The sequence below is a fragment of the Moschus berezovskii genome, chromosome 27 (genome assembly GCF_049115385.1).
Source record: "Moschus berezovskii isolate FMDL1 chromosome 27, NW_MosBer_1.0, whole genome shotgun sequence".
Lineage (NCBI taxonomy): Eukaryota > Metazoa > Chordata > Mammalia > Artiodactyla > Moschidae > Moschus > Moschus berezovskii.
Window position 1 is genome coordinate 3,710,301 of NC_142486.1, and position 19,655 is coordinate 3,729,955.

The 19,655-nt window shown below is 43.1% G+C and overlaps 2 pseudogenes; one reads left to right on the forward strand and one right to left on the reverse strand.

Annotated features, from left to right (window-relative positions):
- Nucleotides 1-109: 109 nt before the first annotated feature.
- On the reverse strand, nucleotides 110-505 carry LOC148773608 (ATPase inhibitor, mitochondrial pseudogene; annotated as a pseudogene).
- Nucleotides 506-8,976: 8,471 nt separating this feature from the next.
- On the forward strand, nucleotides 8,977-9,406 carry LOC129545159 (large ribosomal subunit protein eL27 pseudogene; annotated as a pseudogene).
- The last annotated feature ends 10,249 nt before the right edge of the window (nucleotides 9,407-19,655 follow it).

A 19,655-nucleotide genomic window follows, 5' to 3' on the forward strand; every position in this document is an offset into this window, starting at 1 on the left:
TCTGTATCTGTGAGTCTGTTTCTGTGTCAAAGATGTGTTCGTTTGTGTCATATTTTATTTCTCTTCATTGAGGACGATTTATTATAATTTGCTGGGAGCACACAGATGGTTAACCCAGAACCATGTCTGCACAGAAATGGGCAATAAGAGGCAGCCATTCTATGGAGAACCGCGTCCACTTGATCACCGTCATCACCATGTTTTAGTTTCTTGATGGACCGCTTGTGCCGCTCAGTTTCTCTCTGCAGGCACTCAATCTCCTTTGTGTGATGAGAGATCTCATCTTCATGGTGTTTCTTCAAGGCTGTGAGCTGTAATTCTCGAGCACGAGCTCGGAAGGAACGCTTCCCTTCTGCCTGCTCTCTTTTTCCAAAGGCCCCACCTGCATCCCAGACCCAGCCGGCACTGATTATCTGCCAGTTCCAAGCTGAAGCCTCAGGACTTGCAGGGCCCAAAGGCTTTGCACGCAGAGCTGTGTTTGTGTCTCCAGCCCTGTCTCTGCCATTACTGCCAGGGAAGCCCTGCTCCTGTGACCTTGCGTCACGTTTTAGATTGTGCATGTGTGCTAGCATATGGTATTTGTCGTTTACTTCCTGACTTACTTCACTTAGTATGAAAATCCCTAGGTCCATCCATGTTGCTTCAAATGGCATTATTTCATTCATTTTTATGAATGAGTAATATTCCATTGTATATATACATCACATCTTCTTTATCCATGTATCTGTCAATAGACATTTAGGTTGCTTCCGTGTCTTGGCTATTATAAACAGTGCTGCTATGAACATAGGAGTGCACGTATCTTTTTGAATTAAAGTTTTATCTGGATGTGCACCCAGGAGTAGGATTGCTGGATCACAGGGCAACTCTCTTTTTCATTCTTTTGCGGAGCCTCCATACTGTTTTCTGTAACGGCTGCACCAATTTACATTCCCACCAACAGTGTAGGAAGGTTCCATTTTCTCCACTCCCTCGCCAGCATTTGTTATTTGTAGATTTTCAATGCTAGCCATTCTGACCAGTGTGAGGTGGTACCTCAGTGTAGTTTTGATTTGCTTTTCTCTAATAATTAGCATCTTTTCATGTGTCTATGGGTCATCTGTACGAATCACGTTTCTGTAAGTTACTGACCGTGTCCTTAGCTTGGCTGCAATGTCATGAAGATTTACATGGTTGCTGTTTTTACTTACTTTATAGTATTTGGATTAACACTCTGCTTGGAGAGTCAAACATTCCCTCTTCCCTGACCAGAATCGGCCCTTTAACTACAGTAGGAAAAATGAAAATACGAAACAAAACCCATTTTTGTGTGAAACTTGGTGATAACTGGCACTTAAGTTAAAAAAAAAAAATGTCCTTTATACTTGCTGCCTTAAAAAGCTATCTGCCCAAAGCTCTGAAAGACTTAAAGGCAGCAATACTACAAGATTACTGAGTTTTTGTAGAATGGTTACATTTGATAATAAAACTCGCCTATTTAAAAAAAGAGAGAGAGAAAAAAGAACGGAATAGTCAGTGATCAGTCAGCAATCAAGGAATATTTGCTCCACGTTTATAGTTTAAGGGAAAATGAAGTTCTATATCAACAAGAGGAATTGGGGACTTCCCTGGTGGTCCAGTGGTCAAGAATCTGCCTTGCAAGGCAGGGGTCAGGGGTCTGGTCCTTGGTCATGGAACTAAGACCCCACAAGCCTCGGGGACACAAAGTCCGAGTGCTGCAACTTCAGAGCCCATGGACCACAAGTGCAGAGTCCGTGAACGGTAATGAAGGGCCCCGCGTGATGCGAGGAAGATCCTGCATGCTGCAGCCAAGACCCAATGCAATCAAGGAAAAAAAAAGAAATAAACAAGAGGAGTCCTTGGGGTTTTTTGGGTTTTTTTGCTTTTCGTGTTAACCAGCACCACAAACCAGAAAGGGAAAAAGATACATAGCTACAGACAAAACTATTGACAATAAATGATGTTTTGTTATTTTCTTGTGAAGAAGCATGGCCATTCCCATCAACCGTGCTGGCTATACTTGCATGTAACAGGGCAGGTGGTGTGACACAGACACCCACCCTCCAAACCTTCCAGAGAGCTGTGGTACAATTCGTACATTGCTGTGAGTCATCACAGCAGTGTTCCCTTGATTTCATTTTCTGGTTTTAAGCAGTTAATGTGGCAGCGACCTATAAGACAATTTATAACAGCAGAGGCCTGCGTTTTCCTAATTTGTGCGTCATCACTTTGTTCCCAAGGGGCTGGAAGTATCACCATCAGCTTTATCTAGATGAGGCTGTCTCATCTGGCCATGAAGGAAATTATTCCTGAACTCTGCCTGCATTCAGAAGTAGTCATCTCCTGCCATTCAGGCCCAATGCAGTAACAGTATAATTTGTATTCAACACAACGCACCTGGTATAAGTGTACATTCCCATGAGTTTTGACAGATTTATATGCCCATGTAACACTCACCATAATCAAAACAGAGACCATCTCCATCACCCCAAAACATTCCCCGTGCTCCTTCCTTGCCAGTCCACCACCCCATCCCTGGCGCTAGGCAACCGCTTATCTGCTTTCTATCACTTTAGAGGAGAATTGCTTTTCCTACGGCTTCAGATAAATGAGCTCATAGAGCAGGTACTCTTGGGTCTGGTTCCTTTTGTTCAACATATGTTCACTTATTGCTAATTTTATTATAGTAAAATACATATAAAACAGAACTTACCATCTTCACCATTTTTAAGTACACACTGCAGTGGTATTAAATACATTTTTAACGTTGTGCAATCACTGTCACCACCTATCTCCGTCACTTTTTTGAAAAACCAGAACTCTATACCCATTCAACCATCACTCCCCATTCCCCCCAGTACCTCTCAACCACCATTCTACTTTCTGTCTAAGTACCTCAAGGCTATGGTTTTTCCCGTGGTCATGTACGGATGTGAGAGTTGGACTGTGAAGAAAGCTGAGTGCCGAAGAATTGATACTTTTGAACTGTGGTGTTGGAGAAGACTCTTGAGAGTCCCTTGGACTGCAAGGAGATCCAACCAGTCCGTCCTAAAGGAGATCAGTCCTGGGTGTTCATTGAAAGGACTGATGATGAAGCTGGAACTCCAATACTCTGGCCACCTGATGCGAAGAGCTGACTCACTGGAAAAGACTCTGATGCTGGGAGGGATTGGGGGCAGGAGGAGAAGGGGACGACAGAGAATGAGATGGATGGATGGCATCACTGACTCGATGGACATGAGTTTGGGTAAACTCTGGGAGTTGGTGATGGACAGGGAGGCCTGGCGTGCTGCGATTCATGGGGTTGCAGAGTCGGACACGACTAAGCGACTGAGCTGAACTGAACTGAAGTACCTCATTTAAATGTGCTCATGCAGTATTTGTGTTTTTGTGACTGATTTATTTCACTTAGCATGGTGTCCTCAAGTTTTATCCATGTTGCAGAATGTGTCAGAATCTTCTTCCTTTTTAAGGCTGAATAGTATCCCATCGTGTATGTTACCTTGTTTTGCTTATCCAGTCATCGTCAGTGGACACATAGGTTACTTCCGTGTTTTAACTATTGTGAACGATGCAGCTGTGAACATGGGTATACAAATATCTCTTCCAGATCCTGCTTTCAACTCTTTCGGGTGTATGTTTCCTATTCAGAAGTGGAATTGCTAGGTCATATGGTAATGCTGGTTTTCATTTTTGAGGAACATACTGTTTTCCACCATTTTGACATTCCCATTAACTGTGCTCAAGATTTGCAACTTCTCCACATCTTCGCCAATATTCACTGTTTTTTAAAAAAAATGTTTCCCATTCTAGGGGAATGAGGTGGCATCTCCCTGTAGCTTTGATTTACATTTCCCTAATGATTATGATCTTCAGCATCTTTTCATGTGCATGTTTGCTATTTGTGTATTTTCTTTGGAGAAATATCTGTTCAGTCTTTTGGCCATTTGTGAATGTATTTGTTTCTTCATTATTGAGTTTTAGGTGGTTTCTATATATTCTGGATACTAATTCCTCATCAGATATATGATTTCTATATATTTTCTCCCATTCTGTGAATTGCCCTTTTACTCATTGATAATGGTTTTTAAATTTTTTAAAATTTATTTTTATTATATTTCATTGTTTTATTTATTTAATAATAACACATTGGGTCTTAGTTGTGGCAGGATCTTCACTGCAGCACTGCACCTCTCTTTTTTTTGTGGCACCTGGACTCTGCTGCCCCAAGCCACGTGGAATCTTCGTTCCCTGATCAGGGGTCGAACCCGAATTGGAAGGCAGATTCTTAACCACTGGACTGCCAGGAAAGTCCCTACATTAGTGTGGTTTAATTTTTGTTTCTCTAATGGTGAATTATGTTCAGCATCTTCTCTTGTACTTATTGGCCTTTTTATTTCTTCTTTTGTGAAATTTTTGTTCAATTTTTTTGCCCATTATTTACATTGAGTGCTTCATCTTCTTACAATTGAGTTATGAGTTTTTTTTTAATTTTTCAATAAAAGTCCTTAGTATTGTGCATAATTTCTCTCAAATCTCTTGCCTTTTTGCTTACTTGATGGTGTCTTTTGAAGAATGAAAGTTTTTAGTTTTCATGTATTTCTTAAAGTTTCCATTCAATTCAAACATTTTGTTATTTCCCTTGTGATTTTTTAGTTGACTTGCAGATTATTTAGGATTGTGTTTTAAATATATTTATTATTTGGAATTAAATTTCTTTATTATTATTAGATATCTTTTTCTAATTGACTTCTAATTTAATTTTTTTTGTGACTAGAGAACACATTCTATATGCTATCAACTCCAAAAATTTTTCAAGAATTGGTCAATGATGTTACATGGCCAATGATGTGGTCTATTTTAGTGAATCCATGTACATCTGGAAAGAAAGTGTATTCTTTTGTTCTTCGGTGGAATGTTCTGGACAAGTCAGCAAGGTCAGTGTTACAATATCCATCCTGATTTTCTGTCTCTTTGTTCTTCCAGTGAGAGAGAGGGGAAGTCTTGAAATTTCCAACTAAAACCTAGATCTTGCATTTTTATCTAACCTGACAACCTTTGTCTTTTCATTCAAGTGGTTAAGCCGTTTTGATTTAATATAATTATTTATACGACCAGGTCTAAATCTGCTGTCTCCTATTTGTTTTCTATTTTGGCGCTTTGATTATTTGTTCTCTTCTTCTCCCTTCTTCTAGATTTAACTGAGTAATTTTGAGATTTCCATTTTATCTCTACTGTTGGCTAATCAACTATTCCTCTCTGTATTAATCTTTTAATAATCTTATTAAGGTTTATAACATGAATACTTACCTTATCATAAGCCATTTCTTATCATGTTATACCTTTAAATGAAAAAGATACTTTCATTTCCCCCTCTTCCATCTTTTATGCATTTTTTAAAGTCTTTATTGAATTTGTTACAATATTGTTTCTGCTTTATGTTTTGGTGTTTTGGCCACAAGGCATGTGGGATCTTAGGTCCCCAATGAGGGATTGAACTCTCCCCCCCTGCCATTGGAAGGAGAAGTCTTAACAACAGGACTGCCAAAGAAGTTCCCACTTTTATGTTTTTACTTCCACATATAATTTGAACCACAATTCTACTCTTTCCAAAATCATGTCCTACAATCTCTGGCTGCCTGAGTTTCCCTGAGTTCTGATATCTATCTCCTCCACTTAATGAGGCTCCTGAGTTCTGGTTAGGTCTCCCCTCCTCACACCTCTGGTCCAGAAATTGCTTCTGGGCAGAAGTTGGGGTGGTTATAGGCCTCGTTTCCTTTGTCATCTGTCTCTCGGCATCCAGTCCTGTGTTTCGTGCTGTCCAATGTATGCAAACTGCTGTTTCATTTATGTGTGTGTATGTCTATTATATATAATATGCATAGATATGTTATGAACCATAAGAGGTTCTTGCCATTCAAGGGATGCTGTCCGAGCTCTTACAGTACCATAAGAGGTGGGAGGCTCAGCACTACTTACTTGAATCTTCTCCTGAGCAGTAATGTTTTTGAAATCATGGGGGTTTTATGGTACTTTTATTGAGTGTATTCAAATGATTACAAAGTTCTGTATAGTCAAAGCTATGGTTTTTGTCCAGTAGTCTTATATGGATGTGAGAGTCTGGACCATAAAGAAGGCTGAGTGCTGAAGAATTGATGCTTTTGAACTGTGGTGTTGGAGAAGACTCTTGAGAGTCCCTTGGACTGCAAGGAGATCCAACCAGTCCATCCTAAAGGAAATCAACTGTGAATACTCACTGGAAGGACTGATGCTGAAGCTGAAGCTCCAATACTTTGGCTACCTGATGTGAAAAGTCAACTTATTGGAAAAGACCCTGTGATGCTGGGAAAAACTGAGGACAGGAGGCGAAGCAGGCAGCAGAGGATGAGGTGGTTGGATGGCATCAGCAACTAAATGGGCTTGAGTCTGAGTGAACTCCAGGAGACAGTGAAGTGCAGGGGAGCTGGTGTGCTGTGGTCCACAAGGTTGCAGAGTCAGACAAGCCTTAGTGACTGAACAACAACATGCAGATATGTATCAGTTAAAATGGTTTTGTTACTGCAACTAGAGAAAGCCTGCCTGCAGCAACCAAGAGCTGGTGTGCCACGAGGAGGATGCAGTGCAGCCAAAAATTTTTTTAAACGTTTTTGCTTAGCACAGTGATACATGTAGCTGCTTCGGAAAACCCTGAGCCAATCTAATCTCAGTGTTATAACAGGTGGAAAACAGAGGGTGAGTGACATGCCCAACATCACACAGGCTGTTAATGTCAGATTCTGATTGAAAACTCCAGAGAGTTTTGGGAATTCCCTGGCAGTGCAGTGGCTAGAACTTGGCACTTTCACCACCACGACCTGTGTTCAGTCCCTAGTTGGGGAAATAAGATCCTGCAAGCCACAAGGCACAGCCAAAACACACACACCCTATTTAGGAAGTTTTTCAATTTCCAGATGATTCTTACTGTACACTTTGCCTCCATTGCTTTTTCTTCTGCTTCCTCTATCTTTTCCCACATTCAAATTTGAAAAGGAAGCATCCAGGGAAAGAATTAGATTCCACAAATACATGCTGAGTGCCTACCATTTACTTAGTCATAATTCAGTTATCAGTTCACTTCAGTTCAGTCGCTCAGTCGTGTCTGACTCTTTGCGACCCCACGAATCACAGCACGCCAGGCCTCCCTGTCCATCCCCAACTCCCGGAGTTCACCCAAACCCATGTCCATTGTGTCGGTGATGCCATCCAACCATCTCATCCTCTGTCGTCCCCTTCTCCTCCTGCCCTCAATCTTTCCTAGCATCACGGTCTTTTCAAATGAGTCAGCTCGCCGCATCAGGTGGCCAAAGTATTGGAGTTTCAGCTTCAACATCAGTCCCTCCAATGAACACCCAGGACTGATCTCCTTTAGGATGGACTGGTTGGATCTCCTTGCAGTCCAGGGGACTCTCAAGAGTCTTCTCCAACACCAATTCAGTCATCAATCAAATGCTATTTTTCTGACAACTTTCTTTGACAATTAGGGTTAGATCAACCTCCTCTGAATTATTCCTTTACAGCCCATTTACAATTTGTAGTTATGTATGTATACAACTAGCTGTGCTCTCCTGGTGTCTCAGTGGTAAAGAATCTGCCTGCCAATGCAGGAGACTTAGATTTGATCCCCGGTGGGGAAGATCCCCTGGAGGAGGAAATGGCAAACCACTCCAGTATTCTTGCCTCGGATATTCCACGGACAGAAGAGCCTGGCAGGCTACAGTCCATGGGGTTGCAAAAGAGTTGGGCATGAATTACTGAGTAAACAAAACATTTGTATCAACACTCCATTATAAACAATAAAAACAATGGATAAGCACAAGGACATGAAGGCTGAGTAGTAAATAATATTTTTTAAAGGTTTTGTTTTGTTTTCATTTCTGTTTTAATCTAAGGGGTTAGATCAGTGAGCCTTTTTGCCACTGGGCTTCAAAAGATCAAGATTCTGTGATTCTGTGTTGCTATGGGGATGAGAGTACGTGACTCAAATGCACAGCATGTTCAGTTGCTAAGGTAATTATGAGCACCCTCTCAATCAGGGCCTGCTTTGTCACAGATATTAGCCATGGGATAAAATAAGCCTAGGGCTTCAAGTGCCATGAAACAGAAGTGAAAAATCAAAAAAAAAAAACCTGTGGAAGGTTTTAGAGGAAGTGGAAAATTCCACTTGCTGGTAGACTTGGCCGGCCTCATGATGACAGCCGGCAACATGGATGGCATGGTTACCGCTGTCTTCAGAAAGCTAGCTCCCAGGCAGAAGGGGGATTGCCATTTCACAGGTGCCTGGTGGTGTGAGGGTTAGATGGCTTGTTCAGAGACTCACCAGCAAGTAGAGAGACCCAGAAAGCTTGAGTGCTCCAAAAAATGTCAGACTTGTGATGCAAAGAGGGGTGGAGGTCGAGTCAAAGGGATCTGAGGGAAACCTCTGTACTGATTGTTCTTCAGTTGCTAAGTCATGTCTGATTCTTTGCAACCCCATGGACTGTAGCACACCAGGCTTCCCTGTCGTTTGCCATGTCCCGGAGTTTGCTCAAACTCATGTTCATTGAGTTGGTGATGCCATCCAACCATCTCATCCTCTGTCGTCCCCTTCTCCTCCCGCCCTCAATCTTTCCCAGCATCACAGGGTCTTTTCCAATGAGTCAGCTTTTCACATCAGGTGGCCAAAGAATTGGAGTTTCAGCTTCAGCCTCAGTCCTTCCAATGAATATTCAGGACTGACTTCCTTTAGGACTAACTGGTTGCAGTCCAAGGGACTCTCAGGAGTCTTCCTCAGCACCACAGTCTGAAAGCATAAATTCTTTGGCACTCAGCCTTCTTTATGGTCCAACTCTTATGTCTGTACGTGACTAACGGAAAAATTATAGCTTTGACTATATGAACATGATATAATGGTTTAAAAAAACCTGCTGTAGGCTGTAGTCCCGAGTGGTAGCTGCCCAAATGGGCAAGTTCATGAAACCTGGGAAGGTTGTGCTGGTCCTGGCCAGTCGCTACTCCGGACGCAAAGCGGTCATCATGAAGAATATTGATGACGGCACCTCAGACCGACCTTACAGCCATGCTCTGGTGGCTGGAATTGATCACTATCCCTGCAAAGTGACAGCTGCCATGGGCAAGAAGAAAATCTCCAAGAGGTCAAAGATCAAGTCTTTTGTGAAAGTTTATAATTATAATCACCACATGCCCACAAGGTACTCTGTGGATATGCCCTTGGACAAAACTGTCGTCAACAAGGATGTCTTCAGAGACCCCGCTTTCAAATGCAAGGCTCGACGAGAGGCAAAGGTCAAGTCTGAGGAGAGATATATGACTGGTAAGAACAAATGGTTCTTCCAGAAGCTGCGGTTTTAGGTCTGTCTCAGTTAATAAAAATATTAAAAAAACAAACAAAACAAAACAAAAAAACTGCTGTAAGGAATTCTCTGGTGGTCCAGTGGTTAGGATTTTGTGCTTTCACTGCCTAGGGCATGAGTTCAATTCCTGGCAGGGGAACTAAGATCTCACAAGCCCTGAAGCACGGAAAAACAAAACCCAGAAAACCCTGCTATAAATTGGCTTTTAGTAATATAATCATTCGTTGTTCAGTCACTAAGTTGTGTCTGACTCTTTGCAACCCCATGGATTGTAGCACACCAGGCTCCTCTGTCCACGGGATTTCCCAGGCAAAAATACTGGAGTGGGTTGCCATTTCCTACTCCAGGGGATCTTCCCAACCCAGGGAAGCCTGGGGGGCTCAGATGGTAAAAAATCTGAGTTAACTAGTTTCTCTGGTTAACTAGTTTCTCCTGAGGGCAGACCTTGTTAAGAAAACCAGAATGCTCTGGTGTATTTAAAATGGCCATGTCTCCCCTTCCCCTGCAGGAGGTATGGGGTGATTTTTCTCCTATCTTCACCTTGAGAAACTGGTCAAACTCTGGAGGCAAAACTCACAGAGGTGTGGGAACCTCCCTGGAGAAGCTGAGTCTCACACTTGTCCACACTAAGCCTCCGGTGATTTTTCAATTACGGCTCTGGTTTTCTTTCCCTGGGTCGGTAAACGTGGAGATTTCGGCTCTGGTAAGTTGCGATTCTGGAGAAGGCAATGGCAAGCCACTCCAGTACTCCTGCCTAGAAAATCCCATGGATGGAGGAGCCTGGTAGGCTGCAGTCCATGGGGTTGCTAAGGTTCGGACATGACTGAGCGACTTCACTTTCACTTTTCACTTTCCACTTTCACACATTGGAGAAGGAAATGGCAACCCACTCCAGTGTTCTTGCCTGGAGAATCCCAGGGACAGGGGAGCCTGGTGGGCTTCCGTCTATGGGGTCACATAGAGTCGGACACGACTGAAGTGACTTAGCAGCAGCAGCAAGTTGTGATTCTCTATATTCACCTGTCTTTCCAGTTTGGGGGGCCGTTTTTTGCCTTGTGACCTCATTTTTCTGATGACTCTAAGACTGCTGATTTATCAGTTTGTTTTGTTTTTTACTTGTGTGGATACAGTGGTGACTTCTAAGCTCCTTACAGCTGCCATGTGTTTTTAAGATAAACAGTTGACTCGTTGGGAACGCAAGTGGGAACACAAGGCTTGGGGGAGAATTAGTCCACCTCTGGAGATATTGAAGAAAACATTAATTTTAATGGAAGACAGGGCAGGTTTTAAAAGAAGGAATACAAATTTTTATCTAGGCACCTGAGGCCCACATGAATGGGGTTTTGCAAAGTTTTCTTTGAAATTAAGAACAAGAGATTTAGTTATTTCAGTTTTTCTAAGAGGAGATTTTATTATGGGACGTTGATTTCTCTACTGAAGCTTAACGATAACAAGGGTTCATATTACTGAAGTCTGGGACTTTTTTTTTTATAGTGTTGGCACTGTATTATTTTAACTGTGCTGTCATTGGTTAATTGTTAAATAATGTCTCAAGACCAAAAAATCAGAACATAAACAACAGAATCAATATTTAACAAATTCAATAAATTATTTTTAAAAAGATTTACTTATTTTATTTTTTGGTCCCTTCCCCATCTATTTTAAACCACTTTCCATGGAATTTTGATGTGAGAAGGTGATAGCTTTAACAGGTTTATTCTCAAAAGAAAAAAAAAATAAAGCTAATGTTATCTCTTTGGGAAAAAATAAGTGATAAACCTCTGGTTGTGTTGATCGATACAAAAGAGACACTAATTCTTGGAAAACTTTCTAGAAATACATCTGGAAATTTTAAATAATTCAAAGTAATAGATTGATACAGTAAATAACACAGTAAAAAACTTGAGTGTACTGAATTTAAAGAAGTTTGGATGGAAAAATATATTACTGAAGTCAATTAAACAGGAAGAGAAAAACAAAAGACATAAAACCCTCAAACAATTATCCTGTAAAAGGTTCTGTACTCAGAAGGTTTGCAAATGAGTCTTTTCAAACTTTTTTAAGGAGATGATTTCTGTTGTTAATAATTCTCTCTAGAACAAACCAAAAGCTATTAATAGAAAGCTATGTAGCTGAATCTGCAAAGGACTCAAATCCCTGATGTCCAAATCTAATACAAGAATTAGAAACAAAAGGAAAAGCAATTTCATGTTACAAAAGAATAAGATTACTTTTCTCTTTTTTTTTCAAAAAGAGCATGAACTGAATCTAATATTTTTTAAGTTCTTAGGCATTTTGTTCAATAATGAAAACAGGCTGATATGAAACTTACTATTTGAACATATTAGTAAGTAGCTTAAATGATAATAGGTTTTTCATAATCACATCATGACATTCCTTACCCCTAACATCCTCTTTCAATACATACACACTTACAAACATACACACACACACAGTATATGTGTCATAGAGAATATCTGTTTTAGGCCAATATCATATTTGGTTTTTCAAACTCTACAGACAATACTAGCGACACTGTAAAATGAGTCATTTATTAACATTATTATGTAATAAGGATCCCCTACAGTTTTCAGATTTAGTAACTTTAGCAGTATAAATGTTAGATGCGTATGAAAAGCATCATTTTATTTTTATTTTTCATTTTAGTACTGTTTTATTTAACTCAGTATGTCCAAAACATTGTTCCTTCAGCACATAATCATTATAAACATGCTAATAAGATATTTTCTATTCATGTTTTTCATACTTGAATTTTTCAAGTCTTCAAAATTCACGGTATTTTACAATTAAAGCACATTTTAATTTAGACTTGGGCTTCCCAGGTGGCACTAGTGGTAAAGAATCTCCTGCCAGTGCAGGAGACGCAAGAGATGTGACGCAAGAGATGTGGGCTCGATCCCTGGGCCAGGAAGGTCCCCTGGAGGAAGAAATGGCGGCCCCCTCCAGTATTCTGGACCAGCCACCTTTCAAATACTCAGTAGTCAAAGGTAGGTAGTGGCTGCTAGTGCTGACCAGCACATAACTACACAATCACAAAGGAAAATTTTCTTCCAAAATGACCCTCCACCTGAAACGTATTACACTTTTCAACAGCTCTAGGAATCAGAAAGTTCTTCTTTCTGAAAAGCATAATTTTAAGTTTACATTCTTCTTACTTTCACTTAGTGAATTTTGAATAATACATTTTAATGGAAAATAATGAGGGAAGCCACACAATACAGTAGTTAGTCAAAATATGCAGAATGTACAGAAAAGTATTTACCATTGACTGCATCTTTGAAAATAAATGAAGACCAAACAAATGAGAACAGGCCAGGCTGTTTATTCAGAGCTTATCAGAGGAAAGGAGTATAGACTTGGATTACCGTGATGTTGAATGGTTTGCCTTGGAAATGAACCGAGATCATTTTGTTGTTTTTGAGATTTCTGTGGGCACAGGACTGGAAAAGATCAGTTTTCACTCCAATACCAGAGAATGGCAATGCCAAAGAATTTCAAACTACCATACGATTCCACTCATTTCACATGCTAGCAAGGTAACGCTCAAAATCCTTCAAGCTAGGCTTCAGGAGTATGTGAACCGAGAACGTCCAGATGTACAAGCTGGGTTTAGAAAAAGCAGAGGAACCAAAGATTAAGTTGCCAACATTTGTTGAATCATAGAGAAAGCAAGGGAATTCCAGGAAAACATCTACTACTGCTTCATTGACTACACTAAAGCCTTTGTCTGTATGAATCACAACAAACTGTGGAAAATTCTTAAAGAGATGAGAATACCAGACCACCTTACCTGTCTCCTGAGAAACTTATATCCAAGTCAAGAAGTAACAGAGCTGGATATAGAACAATGGACTGGTTCAAAATTGGGAAAGAAGTACAACAGGCTGCATATTGTCACCCTGCATAGTATTTAACTTACATGCAGAGTACATCATGGGAAATTCTGGATTGGATGAATCATAGCTGGAATCAAGGTTGCCAGCAGAAATATCAACGACCTCATATATGCAGATGATACCACTCTGATGGCAGAAAACGAAGCGGAACTAAAGAACCTCTTGATGAGGGTTAAGGAGAGAGGGAAAAAGCTGGCTTGAAACTCAACATTCAAAAAACAAAGATCATGGCATCCAGTCCCATCATTTCATGGCAAATAGACAGGGAAACAATGGAAACAATGACAGACTTTATTTTGGGGGGCTCCAAAATCACTGCAGATGATGACTGCAGCCATGAAATTAAAAGACACTTGCTTCTCGGAAGAAAAGCTATGACAAACCAGGACAGCATATTAAAAGGCAAAGACATCACTATGCTGACAAAGGTCTGTGTAGTCAAAGCTATGTTTTTTCTAGTAGTCATGTATAGATATGAGAGTTGGACCATAAGGAAGGCGGAGCGCAGAACTGATGCTTTCTAACTGTGGTGCTGGAGAAGACTCTTGAGAGTCCCTTGGACTGGAAGAAGATCAAACCAGTCAACCCTAAAGGAAATCAATCCTGAATATTCATTAGAAGGACAGATGCTGAAGGTGAAACTCCAATACTTTGGACACCTGATGTGAAGAACTAATTCATTGGAAAAGACCCTGATCTGGGAAAGATTCAAGGCAAAAGGATAAAGGGGCAGCAGAGGATAAGATAGATAGCAACATCAACTCAACGGATATGAATTTGAGCAAACTCCAGGAGATAATGGAGGCCAGTGGAGCCTGGCATGCTACAGCCCATGAGGTCAGAGAGAGTCAGACATGCCTTAGGGACTGAACACCGCCACCAGCAACAACAAAAGCTAGGGAAACTCAGTAATTGACGAAGTCCTGGTCATTTGGAGCTGACTTCTATAAAAGTTACTGCTTAGCTTCCTGGAGGTTGGCTAGAGGTAGTGGCCTGGCTTCCTAGGCTTTTTACTGAGTTGATTCCTTGGGTAGATCACGGGGGTGGTAGGTCAGCGTTCCACTGTTTTTTTCTGGCCCGCCATGGGACATGGGGGGGTCTTACTTCCTCCACCAGGGATAGAACCTGCGCCCCCTGCATTGGCAGCAAGGAGTCTTAACCACTGGACCTGCCACGCGATATGCCTCCCCTTGCCACGCGTACCTGCCCACGCCAGCCACCCCCGTGCGCTAGGCGCCTCACTCAGGCTGACCGGAAGGGCCTTGCCGCGGAGCCTGCCGGGAGTTGTAGTTCCATCCTGGTCCACGGTTGCCTACGCTGGGCAGGGGTAGAGGGGCGGGGATCGACTCAGATATGCGCATTTTCGGACATCGGTGGTCTTGTGGTCTTCAGACTTGAGTGCACCTCGGACCTGGCCGGTTTTGAGGTCTCCGCGGCACCTCGGACTGGTGTTTCCCTCGGCTCCTGGCTGTAGAAGGGACTCACGTGACAGAATCCACGGTTGCAAAGCCAGGCGGGCACTGGGGTGGCGAGGGGGTGGGGTGGCGGTGCTCCGCGCGGGGGTCGCTCCATCCGATGTCTTCTTAGGAGGGTCAAGGTTTCTGTCTGGTCCGAGGTAGGGGCCGCAGGCTGGCTGGGTTTCACTGCTTCTCTGATCTCCAGCAGCTCAGCCTCGTCTGAGCCCACCATTCACAGGGAGCTATTCTGGGACACAGTAGTGAAAGCGTTGGCCCCAAAGAGCTGGGGACTAGCTCTCCCTCGCACGGTTGCCCCTTTTTCCTGACGGTGGATTTGTTTCTGATGTTTAACTTGGAGTTTCTCTGCCTACCCAGATCCCTAAACTCCACTTGGGTGCCCAGACCTCCTGTGGGTGAGGAAAGTCTCTTCTGACACCGCTCACCCGCCCAACTCCTGCGGACCCTACATCCAGCCGAGGGTAGGCGCTGAGCTATGAGGGCAATTGAGGACGGCTATGAAATGACTGTTATTTCATAAGTCTACAGTGTCAGTCTTTAGAGTGTCTGGCCCTGGGGGAACACCGGGTCCCTTTCGCGGCCAAAGACTTTATGGACATGTCAGTCAGGTAAACAGATAAGGGCCCCTGTGGGTGTGAGTGCCCCGATATCTCTACTGGATGAATGGACCCACCCCCAACCCCCACCGGAGGGAGGGAGGTTCCTGCGGGGGGGTGGGGGGGAGGCGGGACTAAAGATCAGACTTCAATAGGGTCTGCTAGGTGGAAAGATGCAAAAGGTATTCCCAGATGAGGGAACAGCATACCAAAGGTAAGAGGCTTAAACCGAGGGGGTACTGCTAGGTTGGGTGCCATTGCAAAAATCTCGAGTGGAATTTGATTGGATCTAATGTTTCTTTGATGGGTGCATTTTTGAGTATGGATCCATTTCATGTAAAGTTTAGTGATTTATTTGGTTTTCAATTTGAGTAATTTATATATTTTCTGGAAAGTTGTCCAATTTAATTTCAGTTTATGGCATTAATTTGTAGTACTTGCCTGATTAAAAAAAAACTTCAGTGTATCTGTAATTGTCTCCTTTTTCATGTCCAAAAATTGTTTCTTTTTTGCCCACTCTTTTATTGAACAGTCCTGCCTGCAGTTAGTCTTTTATTAGTTTAAAATACAAAACAATTATTTTATTAGTTGTAATAAATCCTTTACAAGAGTTGAATTTAGTTTTTTGTTTAATTTTTCATTTGGGCACAATTTCAGAATTAAAGTCATAATAGTAGAATAGCACAGATAATTCCTAAATAGATTTCATCTAAATTCCCTAACATTTTGCCACATTCGTATAGGAGGTTCCAGAGGGATTTCGGAGCCAATTAAGGAAAAAGATGTAACTGTGAATTGCAGGAGCACAATGGCATTATTTATGCAGCGTGTGAGGGATAAGGGGGCCGCTTTCAGCATGAGACCACCTAGCGGCTAGGGCCCAGAGGCCGTTTCCCAGAGGAGAGGAGAATAAGGGAACCCCTGGGGTATATAAAGCCACTTAGAGTCTTTATATCTTTATAGCCACTCATGGCGAAGGAGTTTGTGTAACTCAATGAAGCTATAAGCCATGCCGCGCAGGGCCACCCAAGACGGAGGAGTTATAGTGGAGGGTTCTGACAAAACGTGGTCCAGTGGAGAAGGAAATGGCAACCCACTCCAGTATTCTTGCCTGGAAATTCCCATGGACAGAGAAGCCTGGCAGGCTACAGTCCACAGGGTCGCAAAGAGTTGGACACAACTTAAGCAACTGAACCAGCACCACCAGAAACTGGGTGCGGTTTCACAGGGCAGGTAAAGTGTGCAGCTTCTGAGTGACTACAGATGTGCTGATATTTAGACTGTTTAAAACATTCATGTGTGTTGATATCTGAGTTTGGGGCTGCTGGTCTTTTGAGCTAGAGATCTCAGCCAGCTGTGAAGAAATAAACAACCCAGGGGCCAACCTTCAGAGGACATCTTTGGCTAATTTATATGACAATTTGCTTTACCCTTTTTTTCCTTCCTCCTCTCTATATATTTGTGTGTAAATACTTTAATGTGCATTTCCCCAAAACAAGGGCATTCTGTCACACAACCACAGTATAATCAAGAAATTAGCGTTGGTGTAATGGCCCTGTCTAACCCATGGATCTCACATTTTACTAGCTGTCTCAGCAGTACCTTTTCTAGCTAAAGAAAATCTAGTATCACACACTGCAACCCCCTCCCCCTTTGGTCTCCTTTAATCTGGAGACTTTTAAAGCATTGACAGTTTTGAAGAATACAGGCCAGTTATGATTGTTCCTTAAGTTTATGTGATGCTTTTGTCATGATTAGATTCGGGTAATACATTTGGGGCAGGATTTATTAAAAAATATGTGCTTATTTCTTTTCTTCTAAAATTTTTCATACTTGTTAATTTCTTAAAACATCTTTTGAGTTTACTCTTCTTTTCTGTGCTTGCTTCCTGCATTGTATGTCATCAATTTCCATTAATTTAATGCCTGTCTTAGGGCTGTAAATTTCTTTTAAATATCCACCAATTTTGGTATGTAGTATTTTTGTAGTCATTGTTATAAATATTTTTGCATTCTTTTTATTTTCTAATTTTATTACTTTTTGGTTTAGAGAGTAGCATCTATGAATATTGATTTTTTTAAAGGTTTGTTGAGGTTTATTTTTAGCTTGTCAATTTTATAACTCTATCAGATGGCACTTTTAAAACTGTATATTCTCTATTGAGTTCACTCTGTCTGATCCAATGTCAAGCTTTTGTGTATTCACATCATATGCTATTTTTTTTTTTGTATCCTAGATCTTCGTTTCTAAAAGTGTATACTAAAATCTTTCTGCTGTGATGACAACTTGTCAGTTTCTCCTCGTTGTGTCCAGTCAGTGTTTTAACCTCCACGTGCATTTGCTGGGGTGCACCGGACCCAGGATCAAGCTGGCTTCGGGTCATTGCTCTGTTTCCTTCCAGTGGGTTGTTCTTTCTAGCTTTTTGTCTGTCTCCTAATTTTTTAAATGAATGCCAGACATTGTGTTTGGGGGATTTCTGTTGGGCTGTTTCTGTGTTGGAGCTGGGAGGACAGGAGTTGTGAGTTGCACAGAGCTGGCATTTCTTGTTGCTATGGTTATCGTGGGTCTCTGCTCCGGCTTAGAGCTGGCTAGTTACTTGCTGGTTCCCCACTCCGCCCGCCACTGGCCTCCCGCCTTGACTCTCTCCTGCTGGTGACTCCGTCTGCTCCTTGTGCTGGCTGACCGGGGAGGAGGGGCAGGGCACTCTTTCCCTCTCAGTCTTAAGAGGGCCCTGGGCCCTGGGGATATGTCTCTCCCATGGAGGTAGTGTAATAGGGAGTTACTGGTCCTGCTCATCCATTGGTCAGCGCAGCAGTGGGCCCCCACCTTCAAGCAGCCAGCTGTCAATGATGGCAGTGTTAGGGGGTGATTCAGCCAATGGTTGGTGGACTGATGCTCTTCAGGTAGAGTGAGGTAAGAGGTGGATTCTCGCCTTCTCCAGACCTGCAGGTGAGCTGGGGGGCCCAGGGAATAGGCTCCAGGGCCTTCCCCAAGGCCACCCCCTAGCCAGGCCCAGGTCTTGAGGTGGCAGTGACCCTCTCCCCCGTCCCCAGCTCTGACTGAATAGCATGAGACACAGACTTTGAGACCTGGTCCCTGCCAACTGGGTGGCCTGAGGGTTGGCTGGGTCCTGGGCGCCTGTCACCTTCAGCGATGACAGCTGAGCAGGGTCTGAGGCCCTGGCCCTGAGGGGGCTACCCGCTGAGCTCTGCCTTCTCCTTATCCAGGACCGGGACCTTGGAGGGCGAGCATTGTGCCTGGTGACCTGCCCCTTTCTTGTCAGGACAGAGAGTAACATTCATTTGGTAGAGACTTACAGGAACAACGTTACCTGACCTCAAGGACAAAGGATGTGATGCGGAGAAGTCTGCATCAACTGACCATGCTCCTCCCTCACCTTTCCTAGGAAAGGGCTTTGCTGAGAGCTTTTGAGGAGTTTGGGGTTTGTAAGGCATAAGCCACCCATCTCCTTGAATGACTCTGCCATAAACCTTCATCTGTCCCAAACTCTTGACATTTTGGGATGGTTTGCCTCATTGTGCGTTGAGGGCATGGACTTGTGTTTCAGTAACAGTAGGAGGTGCTAAAGTCTGAGCCGAGGACCTATGTCTGCCCCTCGCCCATGGGGATAGGGTTTTTTTTCCTGCTGCTGCTTCCTCCTGCCACATGTGGTAGGTATTACCCATGATCTGGGTGCAACAGAAGGGTTTTGCTAACCCTTCCTCCAGCAACATAGGACTTTTGTTCCTCAGGAGAGAAATTTCTGGAAGGATGGGGCTTCCTGCGTTCCCACTGCCCTCCTCTGGCCCAGGGGAGTCTCCGTGTGATCTCCAGCCCCGCCATGTGTTCCTCCTCTCTATCTGTTTCACATATCACCACCAATTCAGTGATTTAGAGCAGCTCACAGTTCCGAGGCCACGTGACCCGGTGGAATGGCCACACATGCTGCTCGGTTTTCCAAAACAAAATCAAGATGCTGGACAGGCTGGCCTCTTCCCCGGAGCTTCTGGGGAGAGTCCACTCCTGGCGTGCAGAGTCAGGGGACGTGGGTTTCTGGCGGTCTGGGCCGGAGGCCCTGCCCTGCTGCCCGCTCTGGGCCGAGCTCCTCCTCCAGCATCTTCTCACACTCACAGCCACCTCCAAAGCCAGAGACGATGGCCGGGCTCCTCCTAGGGTCCCTCTTCATGTCTCTCCTCTTCTGCCCCCATCCATTTCCAGCTCAGAGATGAAGTGTCCTGCTGATGTTTTTACATGAGTCTCAACGCCTCATCTGTTTAT